Genomic DNA, 19,126 nt, shown 5'->3' with positions numbered 1-19,126 from the left:
ACTAGTACTTCTGGGCTAGGTAAGAACTTTGTCTCCCACCATCTTCCCACAGTGTTCCCTGGTGGCACCCACTGTGTCCCTTAGTGCCCTGTGGGAATCCGGGGCACTGCTGCAGTCCAGGGAAGCTGCCATCTAGCGTCTTGGGGGAGGCAGTGTCCTAGAAAAGCTGCCTTCCTCCATCCTTCCATCTCAGGGGTGTCCCGGCCGGGTTGAGCTGCCAGCCGTCTCTTACAACTGTAAAGAGTTCTCAGGCAGCAGAGAAAGAGACACCATGCAGAATGAGTAGTTCACCTCCTAAATGAATGGACATGTTTATTTTTCTTACCAAAGTGGTACATTGATTAACACTAGCTCATCTAAGCCAGCTCCTCCGCTGTTAGGGGCCACTGAAAACATCTCCAAACCTACAAATATTCTTCTGGACACCAGAGCAAGTCACATGCATACTGGATGATTGTACTTACGATGTACATAGGCGTCTGACTCCCCGTCGTCTGGTTTCCAGCATGTGACTTCTTGCTACTCAAGACTTTCTGTGCCTCCTCGCCCTCTCTGCAGCACACAGGTCCTCAAAGCTGCCTCCAGCTGCACAGATTCTTTTTGATGTTTCCTCTAGCATGCCGCCTTGCCTAGCTCTCTCTGTCCACTTAGGGGCCTTTTCTCATGCACTCATAGTGGAGCAGGATGGGGCTGTCTTGAGTCTTGATACGTTAGACAGACCCAGTTGTGAGTGAGTGTGTTTTTCTATTAATTTACAGATACCTCATCTGGACTTGATTGTCACCTCATAGGGAACAGCTTCTTCGTTATGGAGAATGTTGCATTGGCTTTAGCCACTTTTAAACCTGAACTAGAATATGAGAATTTGAAATTGGATGGTTATTCAACCTTTCCTTAATCTGTTTATGCGTACATTTAGCTCCCCACCGATTTCACAGCTCACAGTGTAGTGAGTTTGCTTCCTGGCTCCCGGCCTGCATTATTATATAGTGTGTGTGGGTGGACTGTGCCAACATTTAAAAACAAACACTTTGTCATATTCAATCCTTAGAATATAAATATTCTTACATTGTGAGCCATCATGTTTTTTTTTCTTATTGAATTTAATTAAAAGCAACAAAATATGGGAAGTGTGGACATACAGCAGATAATGATGCTCTTGTGCAGTTCTATGGAACTGGGTATAGTTATCAGCCCAGGCCCTGTCTATGTAGTGTTCACACATTATCTTCATGTGACCATGTGGAGTTCTCTAGTGCAGGGGTCGTCAAGTCCGGTCCTGGAGGACCACTGTGGCTGCAGGTTTTCATTCTAACCCTTTTTTTTTTAATGAGTGCCCTGTTTGTGCTGTTAATTAACTTCTTGTGAATTCATTTGAATTGAATTGCTTCTTTAAGATTTGCACCCCTGAATTTCTTCATCGTTCCCCTGAATTGCTTCATTTCTTTCCTTAAATGGCACCCAAACAGAAATGAAATGTGAAGTGAGGGAGCCAACAGAAGACCAACTAAGTCAGAGCCTCAAACTCCAACCAATTTCATTCTAACCAGCTGCTTAATGAGGTGCCAATTCTTGTCGTTAATTAAACCCGTTCTTTAATTTCATGGCTTGTTGCTGCTCTTGTGGTGCAATAGCAGACATTTCTGAAATTGTTGATTTTCTCTTTTCTATGAGCTCTGTTAAAATGATTTGGGGACCTGAGAAGATTGACATTCCGGAAACCTTCAACTTTCTTTATTTTCAGATATTGTAAGATGGACACCAATTGTTTTGGTTCATTTTGTATCTCATTATTGTTTGGCTGCTAATTAAGGAAAAAGAAACAATTAAGTGGTCTGAGTCTTCAAGAGCAAGTCAAATAAAATTAATTCAAAAGAAGTTAATTAGCAGCAAAAAACAGATCACTAATTAAGAAAAGGGTTAGCATGAAAACCTGCAGCCACGGTGGTACTCCAGGACTGGAGTTGGCGACCCCTGCTCTAGTGTGCCCCAGTTTCCTTCCACATCCTAAAGGTATACAGGCAGAAATGACTGGGGACTTCATATTGTTTTTGGGAACTACGAGTGATTGTGCACTGTGATGGAGCAACATCTATCCAGAGGTGTTTTTTCTGTTATATCCCTAGTGTTCCACCTGACCTGCATTGAAAATTGTATGTGTAAAATACAGTAAGGTGGCATAAAATCCCCAAGCATAGTCTTTGTGAAGTGCATGCTTTGTACTTGTGTCTACGTGGATGTTTTTAGAGCACTCTTTTCCTTTACACATCCCAAAGACATGCAAGTTGAGTTAAGCGGTCACTCTCTAATAACCTGGGGCCTCATGTATAACGCTGTGCATAGAACTCACACTATAACATGGTGTAAGCAGCACAAAAGCGGAAATGTTTGTACGCACAAAAAAATCCAGATGCATAAATGTGTGCGAATGCCAACTTCCAAGTTCTTCTGCTACATAAATCCCGGTCAGCGTGAAAAGTAACGCACGCACCTGCTGTCCCGCCCCGTCTCCTCCCAGAATTACACCTCTTTGAATATGCAAATCAATCTAAATAGCCCTTAAGCTCAGCGTTCTGTGAAAAGGCAATGGCTAAAGCACGCGGAGAAATAGAAGAATTTCAGCGAAAACCAAGTGGAGGCAAGGAAAAACTTACTATTTGTTGGTTTAAACAGTGGTATAAACAACAAAAGGAAGTTGATCGAATGACATAGAGTGTCAGAGAAACTCAAAAGCTCAAGTTCACAAAGTCACAAATAAAAAAGAACTTGTCAGATATCAACGTCACAATGAAAAGGCGAGTCGTAGCCCACCGTCTGAGTCTCAATTGAAAGCTTATTAGGGTACAGAGAAAAAAAAAAATAGGCACACAGTGGGGAAAAAAGTAAGAAATGTCAACTTTAATCTCTAAATTTCCACTTTAATCACGTAGTTTATTTTGTCATTAAAGTAGAACATCATAAACTTCATCTTAAAATCGTTTAATTTACTAGTTTCTCAAATCCCATCGTAACTAAAGTAGCACGTTAAATGCTTTGTTTTGTATTTGATCTTCTATGTGCTCTGTGCGTGTGAATCACTACGTGCTTCTGGGCTTTCTCTTCCTCCGACAGGACACAGAATCCATTACATTTGTGATATTACAGCTCTCTGAATAATTAAAATACTGAGATGTATACATGATATTTTCATGATGATAGGAGTTAAAGCATGTTATTAAACATGGGAACACGGTGGCGCAGTGATTGTTCATGCCACACGCAGAATTCTTGCTGCGCCTTGCACAACCTTCGATGAAATAATTTATTGCATCAGCACTGTCTTTTTCAAACGTACTAACCCCCAATTCCTGTCCTTTTCTTTCTCCAAATACCCAATCGCCTCACAATCAGCTCTGTAATAGACGTTAAGCCATCTGTAAGCTTAGTACGCTGATTCTTCAAAACTTTTAAGGATCATTGAAATATCTTCGTAGTACATGTTAAATTATTCTATCCATCCAGTGTCGCACCAGTCCCAGCAAGAGGCATACAGCGCGAGGCAGGAACAATCCCTGAACGGAGCGCCAACTCCTAGCTAGCGCTGCGACACCGTTTCCTTACATGTTTATTTATTAACAATATAGATTATTTAAATTAAGTTAAAGTTTTATCTGTATAATATACAGTAATAAACCATTTATTATCATATGTAAATACGCACTTTATAAAGTGGCTCAGGTTGTGCAATATAATAACTGTATCGCAAGTTTACAGTGAGGTAATTGTACTTATAAGTACAAACAGTTCTACAAGGAGCACTTGATGGACTGATTGAGTGTGTTTATGGTTTTTGGGATGAAACTGTTTCTGAACCATGAGGAAAGGCTCTGAAGTGTTTGTCGTATTAGAGCAGTTCAATAGACAGCATGGCTGAGGCAGTGTGTGCTTGATGCTGTATGGCGATAATTCTCTTTCCGATCAACTGCTGTAGATCTATGATTCCACACTCAGATGCAGTGATATAAATACTCCGAGTGGTGCAGTGAGAGTAATATGGATAAAGATGATCCGCTGTAGTAACCCCTAACGGGAGCAACTGATAGGAGAAGAAGAAGGTGCAGTGAGAGTAACAACGCTAAAGCAGTTATGGTGTTTAGAATAGTTTGACCATTCTGTGGACCATTATGTTGTTACAGGTTAATTACAATCAGATGCTTTGACACTGGGTTCTGCCAGTCTGCAAAACAGCGGAAAACTTGTGTATGCCAGGGTATGAGCTACTGTGGAAATGTACATGGGTTTACGCCAAGTTTAGGTTTTATACATCGTGATTTGAATGTGGAAACGTTCGTACGCAACATTTTTGTACGTACGCACCGTTTATACATGAGTCCCCTGGTGTGAGTAAGCATGGAAGTGTGTGCACTGTACAATAAATCAGTGTCCCAGCGAGGGTTATTTCCTGCCATGTGCCATATGCTGCCTTCAAATCTTCTGTCTTCTATACTCCTATAATAAAAAAGGAAGGCTCACAAAAATAGTGAATGGATAAAACAAAATGATGTGGTTTGGGATGAGTCCTCTGTCAACTTCAAAATCCCAGTGATTTATAAGCAGCAAAAATAGAACAGTAAGAATTGAGGGACTTTCAAAACTGGACTTGATGTTTTTTTAGAAGAATTAAGTGAATAAGACTTGCGAGCGTTGTGGGCTGAATGGCCTGTTCTTGTCTAGGTTGTTCTAATGTTAACTACATTCCAATGTACTATATACTGTATGCAGGTGGGACCTTTGATTTTGGTTTTATTGTGACATATCAACCAAATGATTAATTGCTTTTCACTACAGCATGCAATTTTCATGTCAGTTTAAAATTCAATACAAAAGCATATTATATTTTAGTTCATGTCCATAGATTGCATGTCATAACTAAAAGCAAAGTAGACGTATTGCATTTTGCTTAGCCGCAGCTCCGTGTATATTGCATTTTTATTCAAGACCACACTTTAAAAAAGAATCAGAATCAAAAGGTGGGGCAAGAGGTGTCAAATGTTTAATAGATACAATACAAAGTTATGACACTGCATATGTTAATATTGTATATTTTATTGATGTTTTGATGGAATTCATTACAATGTGTAAATTACATAGATATACAGTACTACATGTTATTGAGTTCAGATCAGCTACCCCCTTGCCTACCCATTCAGAGAGTAAAGAAAACAATTTAATATGAAGTAGTCAGTCTGGGATGCTGAAATATCGAAAATCATAGCAACGGTACAGCATGTCCAGTTAACTGAGGACAACATTCATAAAAGTCTAAAGAACAGTACACTTTTCATAATAAGTAATAATATAAATAACAATATCCAGCTCCACATTTGTCTTCAAAGATGGAAAGTATGAGAAAGAATAATGCAGGCCTGTCTATTTCTGGTAGTCAAAAAGCAGACAGGAGGTGGGCAAGACATTTCAAAGTGACAGAGTCTGAGAAGCAGGAATGCAACCTGGAGAGGAAACACCGTGTAAGAGGCCGAGGCACTTGAAGATACTGAGGACAAGCAAAGAATGAATGCTGTTTTTAAATTTTGATAGGTAAGCATAGATACTGTTGTTATAATAACCCATGTACCCTTTTTTAGTGTGCTAGGGAACTGGAGCCTACCCTGGCAATCTAAGACAAAAAGAAGGAATCATCCATAGGTGGAACACCAGTCTATCACATGCTTCGTAAGCAGACAGCCCCCTGAACTCACTTCCAAGTGGCGCATGTAAAGTCACTGATTCATCTAGTCTGCCCGTCTCTGAGATGTGGAAGGGAAACCCCTCAACACATGGAGAGAACATGCACACTCCACACCGAAAGTGAGCTGGCATTTTATTAAAACCCAGTCTTATAGAAAACTGTGAGGGAGTCTACATTTTATTAGAATTAAAAAAAAAGAAAAAAAGTGAAGTGAAGGAGCAGATTGGAGTGGTGGTACTTTCACCCATCTGTAGTCCGTGCTGGGAGTGTGTGCGTGTGTACGTATGCAAAGAGGCAGCTTTTCTCAGGCGTAATGAAATTTGCCTGAGGTGGACCCACACATGTGATTCCATTGGTGTGCAATGGCTTAGCCACGCCTTTTTCTTTTTTTTATGCATGAAAAGCCAAGAGGCATGACTTCCCAGAGTTTGCCTGTCTGTGCCCAGGGGTGGGGCTAAGCACTGTGGCTGGAAGTTGTTCACCTAGCTGCATGTTAGCAGCTGTTCCAGGGGATTCAAACCAAATTGGTGAGAAGAGATCGATTCTGTTTTTCTTGTCTTCTTTCTTTGGTGTGGGTAAACAGTAGTGGTGGTTCAAAAGATTTTTGTCATCTCTAGTTTCAGTCTCCCATTTCCTTCTTGGTGTTTGTTTTTAAAGTTGCTTAATGATACAACAAAAATGTGTTTCGCCTTTTACCTTTGCGGAGATTTGACAGCCTGTAAGGAAGAAAAAGGCAGTCGGCTGAATGATTCCCATGGCACTGGAATGCATTCACACCCAGTTTTACAGGCCGGCCAACTGCATGATGGTGTGAGATACGTTGTGGCAAGCATTGGCAGAAGGTTTTAGGGGCTGAGCAGTACAGATTGACTCACTTTTTCTGGTTTGCTTTTAAGTGAGATGAAATGTCTGAGCAACTCATGCTGCTAAATGGCAGATCTGCCCAGAGAAGCCTGCTTGCTGTGTGAAGTGTAGTGCTGCTAATGATGAGGTAGACTGGGATGCAGTCAGCAACAGCTTGGAAAAGTGCCAAGGAGGACAGACACGAATTGCTTTCTGTCTAGTCGCATGGCCCGCAAATGATCTGTAAGGTGGCCCGTGGCTTCTCCAGCAGGAGCAATGATAGTAAATGACCAAGATAGCAGATGACTGAAAGTGTGTGTGTCTGGCTATTGTTTTACAAGAAAATTGGAGGAAATCCTGTCAACGCTATCAAATAGGGTATGGTGGTGTAGTGGTAATGCTGCAGCCTTGCAGTAAGGAGACCAGGGTTTGCATCCTCGGTCCTCCCTGTGTGAGTTTCCTCCGGGTGCTCCAGTTTCTTCCCATAGTCCAAAGACATGCATGCTGGGTAGATTGGCGATACTAAACTGGCCCCCGTGTGTGGTTGGGGTGTGTGTGTTCACCATGTGATGGACTGGCACCCTGTCCAGGGTTTCTTCCTGCCTTTCGCCCTGTGCTAGCTGGGATAGGCTGCAGCACCTCCTGTGACCCTGTTCAAGACTAAGTGGGTTAGAAAATGTCTGACTGACTGACTACCTAATAATTTTGGAGTCAATTAAATTTGTTGTGTTTATAATTGTTAAAGTGCAAACAGTGATTCTCTTACACTATTTTTTTATGAGAGCAGAGTTATGGACAATGCATGTAAATAAATCCAGTCAATGGGAAGTGTCAGAATGCGGAGTTCGTGTGTGGTGTAGTGTAGGGGCGCTTGGGGGTAAAGTAAGTTCTAGAAAGGAACGGTGCTCACTTCTGTCTCTGTCATGACACTACAAGGCATTCTCTCCAAACTTCTGGTATTTAGGCAGACAGAATTTTCAGCCTTGGGGCAAACAAGAGAAATAAAAGAGTCAGCGTCTTCTTAGCAACCAGCTAGGCTGCTGAACTTATTATGCAAAGCTGGGAGGGGTGTGATTTTCCTGCTGAGCCTGCTTCCAGTGACTTGAAACAGGGAAGTCGCTCTGTGACTTTGTGGCAATGTACCTGATCTTCATTAATTTTTAACCAGTGGCATTTTGAGCTCTTTTAGGAAAGGCTTTCTGCCCGTGCTTAGTATGTTCCCTGGCTTGAGTTTACTTTGGAAAGTGAAAGAGCGGCCTCAGTGGATATAGCGCTTTATAACATACTTCCAGTTCCACTCTATAGTTTTGTTTTTCTTCTCTTCCCCTGCCGAAGACGGTGCAGTGTTTGTCTTTTACGACAGTTTTTTTTTATGCCCATTTTCTTTTCCTGCTGAACGAGTATAGGGTCATTTGGAGCTGACGCACCGGCAGGCACAGTGGGCAAAAGGAAGGAGAACGTGAATGAGTAAACTGAAAGGAATTAAAGGAACTTAAAACAGACAGTGGCAGGACCACAGCTCAAGCTGACAGCATTGGGAACAATGGAGCAAGCAATCTTGGAAGGAATGCCAGTCAGTTGCCGGGCAGACACATTCACAAGTGTAGTCTTTTATGTTTTTGAGGATGGGGGATTCAACCTTGGGTTTTTAGTATAAGCCTGTTTAACACAGAGAGAACATGCAAGGTGCACACAGAGAGTGGTTTGAAGTAATAATAATAATAATAATAAAAATTATTCTTTACATTTATGTAGCACTTTTCTCACCACTCAAAGTGCTTTATATAGTGAGTGGGAAGCCTCTTCAACTCACTCTAATGTGCAGCATCCACCTGGATGAAGCAACGACAACCATTTTTGTGCTGGTATGCTCACCACACATTAGCTGTTAGGTGGTAAAATGGTGAGAGATGGTTAGCCAGTTAGAGATAGGGGATGATTAGGGGGCCAGAATGATTAAGCCATGGTGGGCAGTTTAACAGGGACATCAGGATACACCCAGCTCTTTACGAAGGATACCTAGGGAGCTTTAATGTCCACAGAGAGTCAGGAACTTGATTTTACGTTTCATCCAAAGGACGATGCCATTTTTACAGGACAGTGTCCACGTCATTGCACTGATCCACTTTCAGACCACAAGATAAGTGCCCCCCATTGGCCTCACCCACACCTCTTCCAGTAGCCACCCAAGCTTTTCCTGGTTGGTCTCCCATCCAAGTGCTGCTTAAGCCTAAACATACTTAGCTTCCGGTGGATGACTGGTTCTGAAGTGCATGTGGCATTGCTGCTGGTTCTCTGTAAGATCTCTGGAGCTGTGAGGCAGCAAAATTATCCACTGTGTCAGTGAGAGCTGTTGGTTGTTACGTCTGTTTGCTTGTGTGCCAGTCACTCATAAATGACTGAGCTGATCTTCATGAAATTTATCTTGACCGTTGTCATTGGTTCAACGTAAAAGATACGCTACATGTTGTATTAAGGAGAGAGGGTTTTAGTGTAACCCAAAAACTGCGCCAACACAAGAACAATAACCATCAGGCAGCAGGAGTGCACGGGAGCTAATAGGAGGACGCCTTTATCGGTTCTTCTTATTAATATTTTTGCTTTTGCAGACCATGACATGCTAATGACTCATGCACAAATAGCTTAAAAGTACAGCATTCAAACAGTTGTGACATCTGAAAGCACAAGAACAGGATTCTCCGTGCTCACAAAATGACGTGATCAAAGAGAAAGCAGGATGAGCCACAGATTGCATACAAAAAGCTCTGACATAATCGCTCAGACACATTAAATACAACAGATGAGGTTCACCGGACCCCACCTGACTTAATACTTTGCAGCATGGGATGCCAGTTGAGTGCCATGGGCTGGAGCCAGCAATCGATGAATTACATGCAGCACTAAAGTAAATTCTGTTTCTCTTCTTTTTCTTTTTTTCCCCTTTATGGTCACAACAATAATTTAATTTAATATTAAATTATTAATATTTGTTTTTAATTACGAATGTGTTTTAAGCATTTTGTGTTGGAGACTTCATGGTAACTGCGTGCTGGCAGAGGTAGCCCAATGCATGACAAAAATAAATAAATACACAAATAAATAAACGTATAGTGAAATGTGACAGGAAACAAATAAAACAAAGTGACATGAGAGCACAAATAATTAAATATGTCATGAAATATATGTTTTGTTGCTTATTTCTATACATTTTTATTAAAGAGCTTCTTTATTTATTTATTTATTTATTTTTGTGACATCACACACGACATGAGAAAAATCTGAATTAGCATAAGCCACCCTAATTTGGGTTGTTCATAAGAAATGTAAATATTTATTTCATGAGGTATATGTACATAATAAAGAAAAATAAAAATATTAAAATATATGCTTCAGTTAGAATGTTTAAGGTCTAAATATCCATCCATCCATCCATTTTCCAACCCGCTGAATCCGAACACAGGGTCACAGGGGTCTGCTGGAGCCAATCCCAGCCAACACAGGGCACAAGGCAGGAACCAATCCCGGGCAGGGTGCCAACCCACCACAGAGGTCTAAATATTCTCGATTGTTATAGAAATTTGTTAATTTTCAACCTCTGATGGGGTTCCATAGAGGGCTAGGTTTCTAGTAAAGGATTAAAAATCAAAAATAACATCATATCTGTAATCACTGACCCTGAAATAATCTCAAGCGTTATGCACATGCTTATGTTTGAAATGTGTCATTTTTAACCTTCTGGGAGTGGCTATTAGTGTGCTGTAAAGAATCAAATATCAAAAATATTCATGTTCAGCAACATCAAATTAGCATAAAATGACACTCCACATGCCTATATTACCGATCCCCATTTTTATTAAGTTTTGTGAAAAGGAATAACTTTGACCCCCACATATCCCATTAGGGGGTGAGCCCCTGGGCTCAGTTAATGTGGCATAAACAGCTTTAAGTCCTTCTGATCATTTTTGCTGAAGACACCTATTGGTTGACTCTTTATCATAAGAGTGTAATTTCCTAAACAAAATTTGGTCTAAAAATCATGTAATAATTAGGGTTTTTGGGCTCTAGTTGGACAAAAATAGGGAGAAACCCCAAAGGTTCATCATCTTGTGTAAGTAGACATCTAGACATGTCAAACGGTGTGTCATATGTGGGGGTTTTCTTGTACCAGTGAGTCAGGATTTGTCAGACATAAAACAAAACTGATTTCAAAGCGTTCATAAGTAATTCTTATAAAGTCAAAAACAGGAGGGACATGAAGATCAATTAGCAAAGAGAGTTGTTGTTGTCGGCGGCACGGTGGCGCAGTGGTAGCGCTGCTGCCTCGCAGTTAGGAGACCTGGGTTCGCTTCCCGGGTCCACCCTGCGTGGAGTTTGCATGTTCTCCCCGTGTCTGCGTGGGTTTCCTCCGGGCGCTCCGGTTTCCTCCCACAGTCCAAAGACATGCAGGTTAGGTGGATTGGCAATCCTAAATTGGCCCTAGTGCGTGCTTGGTGTGTGGGTGTGTTTGTGTGTGTCCTGCAGTGGGTTGGCACCCTGCCCGGGATTGGTTCCCTGCCTTGTGCCCTGTGTTGGCTGGGATTGGCTCCAGCAGACCCCCGTGACCCTGTGTTCGGATTCAGCGGGTTGGAAAATGGATGGATGGATGGAGTTGTTGTTGTTGTGGTTGTCGGATAAAGCCTGGTGCATTACACTGATCTTTTATCCTGTCGTGCTGATGAACTCTAGAGAGACTCTGGAGACCACGCCCCTAGAAACCTGGGACACAACCCTAACAACAGTTACGCAAAATGGCAGAAAATAGTAAAAGGACCCCAAAAATCAGCCCTGATCATGACATTGGTAGATCGTGCAAAAAATCTAATGCCCTCAACTGCTACGTTTATAGACAGTCACCAAATGTCAAATGCAGAGTTCTGAAAGGCTGATGAAATTTGGGCTTCTTGAATTAAAGTAGCTGCTTTGTGCAGTAATTTTGGCCAATGTTTCTTGCACTCTTGTCCACCACAGATATGCAGTCACAACTCTGAGTATGTGTTTTGCTTCTTTGGGTATCCTGTGGCTCATAGACATGTGCAAGTTAGAACTGTGCGTGTCCCCCAACTGACAATTAACCAATCCGAAAAAAGTATTTGCTATAGGCCACCATCGCAAACTTGATGGTAAAAGTAACAGTTTTAATTTCAATCTGTATTTCATGTTGTATGCCATGTCAGAAGTAAATAAATAAAGAAAGAACGAATAAGTAAATTTATAAAAAAATAAGCAACAAAAATATATTTCATGACACATTTATTTATTTATACTCATACTAGGGGGTTACCCCCGCTCACTTCGCTCACCAACCCACCTTTTCTGCACTATGTGCCAGCCACTTCGTGTCTCTGCCGCTCACGTTGTGAAGAGGGGTGCTGAACGCACCTCAAGGAGATACGGTTGCTCCTCCAAAACCCCCTCTTAAATGGTGATACAATGGGAAACAAAGACAGCTTTTTTTACCTCCTCTTTGCTCGGTCAGCTGCTGGATTGCTGCTGCTGCCGTGCCGTGTGATCTGCATCCCACGTGGAATTTCAAACATTTAAAAGCCTGTACAGCAGCTGTCCTACTCTTTGTCCTTTATTTCCAGCCACGGGTGTGGTTAAATCTCTTGGCACAAAGTCTTATCTCGCGGGACGTGAGTTCTTGATATTTGTTAGTTTATAATTTAAAAACAGAATTAAGAATCTGAAAATCTCACAACATCACATTAAAGTTTGATAAATTCTGAAAAGAGTATACAGTGGACCCCTGACTTACGAACTCAATTTGTTCGCGAGGGCTGGTTGTAACTCAAGTTGGTTGTAAGTCAAGACTATTTTTCCCATAAGAAATAATGGAAATGTCCTTAATGTGTTCCGAACCTCCCACAGCAACACTTACTTAACTTTATTTAATAAAAAAGGGTTGTATAATGTGCATAATTTACCAAAAACACCAATAATTTTTCTAATGTACTAACCAAAAAATTATAAAAAGTGCCTAGCCTACCAGAAACAACAATTTCATACTGTACTTACCATTTAAGTTGACATCTTTGGCTTGCAGGAAGGATGGAGGAGGAGAATGAAATGGAAGGTGGTTATTGTTTGGAAGGAGCTTCCTTATACAAATCTTTTCTTTGTAAAATTGTCGAGATGGTGGATTTCGGCATGCTGTAAATATTAGCAAGATCATTCACACAAACGCCACTCTCATATTTCCACACAATTTCCTTCTTCGTTTTGATTTTGATCGCTTTCTTTACCTTCATTACCTTCTCTTCCTTCTTTAGCAATTATCAAAATAAATTATATAAATCACTGCACTGACTGAAGTTACGTCCACAAACACATGTATCTGGGCTCCGACTGACGCTTACAAACGCTCTCAGCTGTTTGTTTACAATCGCACAAGCGGATACACGTGACCGCATTCGGGTCGTAACGCAAGACGTTGGTCGTAATTCAAAACAAAAGTTGTTCGCATGTCAGGCCGGTCGTATATCAAGGGTTGACTGTATATGTTGCACTTTTAGGCTTAGGATTATATATATATAGAGTAGATATCATTGTAGGTTTATTTATTTATTGTCACATTTCACAATGCATTAATTTATTTGTATGTTTATTTATTTACTAGCCACGTTACCAGTTGAAGACAGGTGATAGAATACATTTTTTAAAATACTTGCTATCTCTTATACTACGTGTACCATCATCCCCTTTCTTCTGCATTCACATGTGCCTGAACCCCACTTGACCGGAGCACCCTCTGTCAAGTGCCTTCTCATAAACTCTGTCATGTTGAGGGTCTTTGAAGGTGACTCTCAGCGTGGCTTTTATGCCTTTACTCCTCCTTGTGTGTCTCATTCTTGCACTACCTCTTCTGATGGTGTCACCAAAGGTGACCAATCACATCAAAGGCTGAGTGCTCTTAAATTACATCCTGAGTGCATGTTTCTGTTAGCTGTGGTTTCCTTGGAATTGGTAGTTGACATGGGGGTCTTGAAGGCAGGCAAATTGAAGGGTGATAATTATCAGACTTTTGTGTGTCTTCCTCATTATCCTCATAAGAAGTCAGTAGGTAAGCTGGAGTGAAGACAGAAGCGGGGTTTTGTGCAGTTCCACTGTCACAGAGTGAGTGATAACCAACATCCAGAGAGCTCACATGGCTCATTTTCTGCTTATCTTTATTTCATGTCCATTGGTGACTTCTGCTGTTCACACTCCTGTCCGCATGTACTTGTGTGAATCTCAGTCTAAAGCAGGAAGGAGACCTTTTGAGCTGTAACTGTTAGAAAGACCACAGAGGGGTCCAAAAGAAGAAAACAAAATGTAGCAAAATTAGCTGAATTATCTCATGAGAGGTGAGGAGAGCAGGAAATGAGCTGGCAGTCATAACAGACGAGAGAGCAGGTAGAATGTAGAGCAGAGAAAGTTAAAGGAGACAAAGTGGGAAGGAATCTGAAAAGGAAGTGGCGTGGGATGAAACATGAGAGGAGATAAAAGCTCCTAGACACGAGAGAGAGTGAAAGGGTGAAAGCACCATCATGATGGTGACCAGCTCTTAGTAGTTTTAATAGAGTATGCTAAGAGTTGTTCGTGTTTACAGAAATGAGCTTCATTAGTGCTACATCTCTATAGTGGTCTTGTCTGTGAAGATCTGTCCATATGGAGAAACCAATAATAATTTTACTGTTTTAATGTGAATGGCAGAGATTATGCATATTCTTTGGTATGAGGACTCAGTAACGCTATAAGTGAAAAGTTACACTTTAGTGTTTTTCTGTACGGTTGATTTGTTGCACACCAGTAAAATGACTTATGTTCGATGGCTCTGGTTCATCTCACTGTGGAGGAGAGCAGTGTGTTAAAAAAAACAAAACAAAAGCAATATCTTGCATATTTTCCACACCTAGATGCACAAAAATGCATAATCATGTATGTTATTTGCATTTTTCAGCAGGCACAATACGAAAAACCCTCTCTTTCCTGGTTACTGTTTCCTGCACATTTGATTAAGCACACACACACTGCAAGTGTCGTGCAAGAATGTTCACAATAATAATAATTATAGTACATTTTATTTATATAGTGCCTTTCCCATGCTCAAGAAGCTTTATTGTCTCAGTCTCCGATGCCCTAATAGTTTTGCAATTTCCATGCTCGACATTAATTTTTGGCAAGGTGCATTATTAGAATATGTCAACAACTCAACACAATGTCTGCATGTGACAGGAAATGTGGCACAAAATGGCTGCAGTGCTTTTCTTTTTTTCCCAGTAGGAATTTATTTAAACATAAAATGACTGACACATGCATGACAAATTACCAATTGAAAGTGCATAAATCATGTTAAAAAATACAAGTCAGTGCATAAAAACCACATGGAAAAAGCACTTGTGTTAATGTGGGTCTCTGTGTGCATCAGGCCTAAATGTCTCTCTATTATAATGAAAAAACCCTGCGATGAGACGAGACTTTTTAGCCTGGGATGAGACGTGACTTTTTCAGAGAGACACTTTCACATCCTGCGAGATGAGACTTTGTGCCAAGAGATTTAACCACGCCTGGGGCCGGAAATAAAAGACACGATACAGATGCAGAGCAGGTTAGAGATAATGAAAGTACTAAAATTCGAAAGTCTCAAAAAAATGATAGTAAAGATCGCATTAGCACAAACAAACGGAAATTATTACTCGGTGAAATAGCGGAACAGCGAAAAGAGATCAAATATATTGTTCGAATTTAAACTTTATGTCGGAGACTTGTAGATCATCTAAGTTCGTGTTGCCATCAGGGAAAAGTAGTGTTTCTTCATAATGAAGAGGAGTATCCGCAAGAATTAAAAGATTTTTTATTTGGGGAACGTGAAATCCACATACGCATGTGGCAGAGATGCGAAGTGGCTGGTGCGTAGCGTAGGCCGAGGTGGTTGGAGAGCGAAGCAAGCAGAAGCCCCCAATTTTTTCAAATTTTAAATGTTTGGGCAAAACATGAAACCACTAACAGGTCCAAAGTGCCAGTGCCTATTTTATTATTGCTCAACTGGATGAGATTATTAGATTAACTTTATAAACTGAGCTCAGATGGGCTTCTGATGTGAAGTTAACCCCTAAATAAATGTCATGCACCCAACAATGGTCACCACATCTCCAGCAGCGGCTATAATGATCTGAGAAGATACTCAAAAAACAAAGCATATGTTAAATTATGAAAGTGAACTTGTAATCAAATAATAAGTAGAAAAGAAACCATAATACAAAAGCCATGTTAGTTATTGCCAGAAACTGATAAAAATGACACGACGCCCTTTTGATAGCTGGTTACAATGTGGCCTACTATGGATGGACTGCACACGTAGGTATTTATTGTGACGAATGCACTGCCTCACCACGGCCAAATCTCAAGGTAAATGCTTCTAGAGGCCTTTATTACAAAGACACTGGGAGGGCAGAATAAGAAAGTAATAAAACAAGTTTGATAGAATGAAGGATTTACTTCCCAGGTCCTCCCTGCGTCGAGTTTGCATGTTCTCCTCGTGTGTGCGTGGGTTTCCTCCCACAGTCCAAAGACATGCAGGTTAGGTGCATTGGTGATTCTAAATTGTCCCTAGTGTGTGCTTAGTGTGTGGGTGTGTGTGTGTGCACCCTGCGGTGGGCTGGCGCCCTGCCTGGGGTTTGTTTCCTGCCTTGCGCCCTGTGCTGGCTGGGATTGACTCCAGCAGACCCCCGTGACCCTGTGTTCGGATTCAGCGGGTTGGATAATGGATGAATGGATGGATATTTCTACCAGTGAACCATCAACTTCATTTCAAGTTTTAAGTACAGCTCTTTTAGCATCAATAGGATTAGTCCCATGTCTTGCACATGACTCGAGTGTCATGGGATATGTTTAGAGCTGCTTGAAAAAGTACAGGGAAAACAAGAAATGAGTTTCATTCCAGAGGATGGTGTTGTTTCCCGGTGCCTAACAAGAAGCGAGAGCCTCTAGGGAGTGGTAGTTCCATTGTTGAGCCCATGAAGGGACAAAATGACTGTATGTAGAGCAACATTATCTCTAGATCTGTCAATCCAAAACATACTCCTATTTTGACATTGTTATGATGGAAAGAAGAGATGTAGATAGTCTGTTTCTGCATGAGTAGTTAGATAAGCCAGCCAGAGGTAGATGCTACGTTTATCTGAAAGGGAAGAAGCAGTCCTGCAGAGGGAGAGGTAGTAGGGAGTAGTTTTAGATATGAGGTTATCACCACTTCTGGGGCAGTATAGCAAAGCACAAACATAGTTGTCAGACAGATGTGTGATATCTGTCTTGGTAAGCTCGTCCTTTATATAATAAACTAGCCATGTGCGGCCAACTACGTTGCACGTGTTAAAGTTGTATGTGAAGGGCTCCCTGTTTAAACGCGGCTGCCAGTTGTGAACTGGGCCCTTCGTCGCACAGCATTATGAGTTTTTATAAGGGAAACAAAATTACAAAACAAAACCCTTGGACATTGATTCGATAGGAACGGCCTACTCGGAATCATTGTCCGAATAGTAATTATGTGGTGGTGGAGGAGCATTTCTGCTTCTCTCCATTCACAGTCCGTCTCGTTTTCATGACGCTGTCGTTTCCTGTCACAATCTCTTCTCAACCTTTCTCCAATCTCGCAGGTTGCTTTGTGGCAATCCAAACTCCAAACGCCGACTGATGGAAAATCACAGAAGTGTGCCCGACTTATATACTCTGACTGCCGACTCCAAGAAGTGGGTGAACATTCGATTTGGACGAAGTGCTGCCAACGACGGTCGATAGAAACACAAAAAACCACAGTCTCGACAACGAAGCAGGTGTCGACGCCAGATCTAAACACAAAGCACGGTGTCGACGCCAGATCTAAACACAAAGAGTGGTATCGACAGTGTTTGTAAACAAAAGTAACAGCCAAGGTGTTGTGTATTCAGCCAGTACAAACAGCACTTAGTCTCCTTTAGTTCAATCCTCTTTAATCACCACACTCCAACCTCATCCAACGATCCTCCCCCTCACTTCCTCTCCTCCTCCATCACTACTGCCCTCTACTGAACACAGCAGGAACACCACACAAGGCAGTGAATTCGTGGACAAACAAAGATCAAGATCCAAATGAAGATTACAGTAATCCCTCCTCCATCGCGGGGGTTGCGTTCCAGAGCCACCCGTGAAATAAGAAAATCCGCGAAGTAGAAACCATATGTTTATATGGTTATTTTTATATTGTCATGCTTGGGTCACAGATTTGCGCAGAAACACAGGAGGTTGTGGAGAGACAGGAACGTTATTCAAACACTGCAAACAAACATTTGTCTCTTTTTCAAAAGTTTAAACTGTGCTCCATTACAAGACAGAGATGACAGTTCCGTCTCACAATTAAAAGAATGCAAACATATCTTCCTCTTCAAAGGAGTGCGTGTCAGGAGCACAGAATGTCACATAGATAGAGAAAACAATCTCTAGCAAACAAATCAATAGGGCTGTTTGGATTTTAAGTATACGAAGCACCACGGCACAAAGCTGTTGAAGGCGGCAGCTCACACCCCCTCCGTCAGGAGCAGGGAGAGAGAGAGAGAGAGAGAGAGAGAGAGAGAGAGACAGAGTTTGTTTTTCAGTCAAAAATCAATACGTGCCCTTTGAGCTTTTAAGTATGCGAAGCACCGTGCAGCATGTCGTTTCAGGAAGCAGCTGCACAAAAGATAGAAATGTGAAGATAATCTTTCAGCATTTTTAGACGAGCGTCCGTATCGTCTAGGTGTGCAAACAGCCCCCCTGCTCAATCCCCATACGTCAGGATCAGAGAAAGTCAGAGCAAGAGAGAGAGAAGAATAAGCAATCTAGCTTCTCAGCCATCTGCCAATAGCGTCCTTTGTATGAAATCAACTGGGCAAACCAACTGAGGAAGCATGTACCAGAAATTAAAAGACCCATTGTCCACAGAAATCCGCGAACCAGCAAAAAATCCGCGATATATATTTAAATATGCTTACATATAAAATCCGCGATGGAGTGAAGCCGTGAAAGGCGAAGCGCGATATAGCGAGGGATCACTGTATATATAAAGATAGTCTTATGGTGGTATCTGATGTGGGCTGGCAGTGCTTTTTTTTCAAGATCCTGGGCCTATAAGATATAAAGGTCATTATTGTCACAAGCAGAGTACAGTGAAATTCTCACTTGCATGTGCTAATCAAAATGTCGCTACTCTCCCACGCCATGATTATGTGGCATTAGTAGGGAAACAAAATCAAACTTGATTGACCCAATTCAGGATTGCAGTGTGTCAGATTGGAGGAAATTTTTAGAGATGGCAGAATGACAAAGGCTGCAGTACAAAATGCCAGCTCTTGGTGGCCCTCAGTTGTCACTAAATCCCTAGCTATAAACTTCATATTCACTAAATGCTTCCTATAACTTTCACTGTTTATATATGGGGTGTCCAATCCTGCAGGGCTGCTAGTTTTCATTCTAACCATTTTCTTAACTAGTGGCCAGTTTTTGCTGCTGATTAACTTCTTTTCC

At 41.5% G+C, this 19,126-nt stretch overlaps 1 protein-coding gene across 6 annotated transcripts in view; it reads left to right on the top strand.

Annotated features, from left to right (window-relative positions):
* Nucleotides 1–19,126, top strand: part of rab27b (RAB27B, member RAS oncogene family) — a 408,143-nt gene that overhangs the window by 188,865 nt on the left and 200,152 nt on the right. Inside the window, exon 1 of one of the 6 annotated variants that reach the window (XM_028802554.2) lies at nt 6,145–6,255. The exons of the other annotated variants lie outside the window; for them this stretch is intronic. The gene's annotated coding sequence lies outside the window, so the exon portion shown is untranslated. Of the gene's footprint in view, nt 1–6,144; nt 6,256–19,126 lie in introns of those variants that run through there. 6 annotated transcript variants of the gene reach the window in all.

The sequence above is a fragment of the Erpetoichthys calabaricus genome, chromosome 5 (genome assembly GCF_900747795.2).
Source record: "Erpetoichthys calabaricus chromosome 5, fErpCal1.3, whole genome shotgun sequence".
Lineage (NCBI taxonomy): Eukaryota > Metazoa > Chordata > Cladistia > Polypteriformes > Polypteridae > Erpetoichthys > Erpetoichthys calabaricus.
Note: the sequence above shows the minus strand (reverse complement) of the source record. Positions and strands in the feature narration are given on the sequence as shown.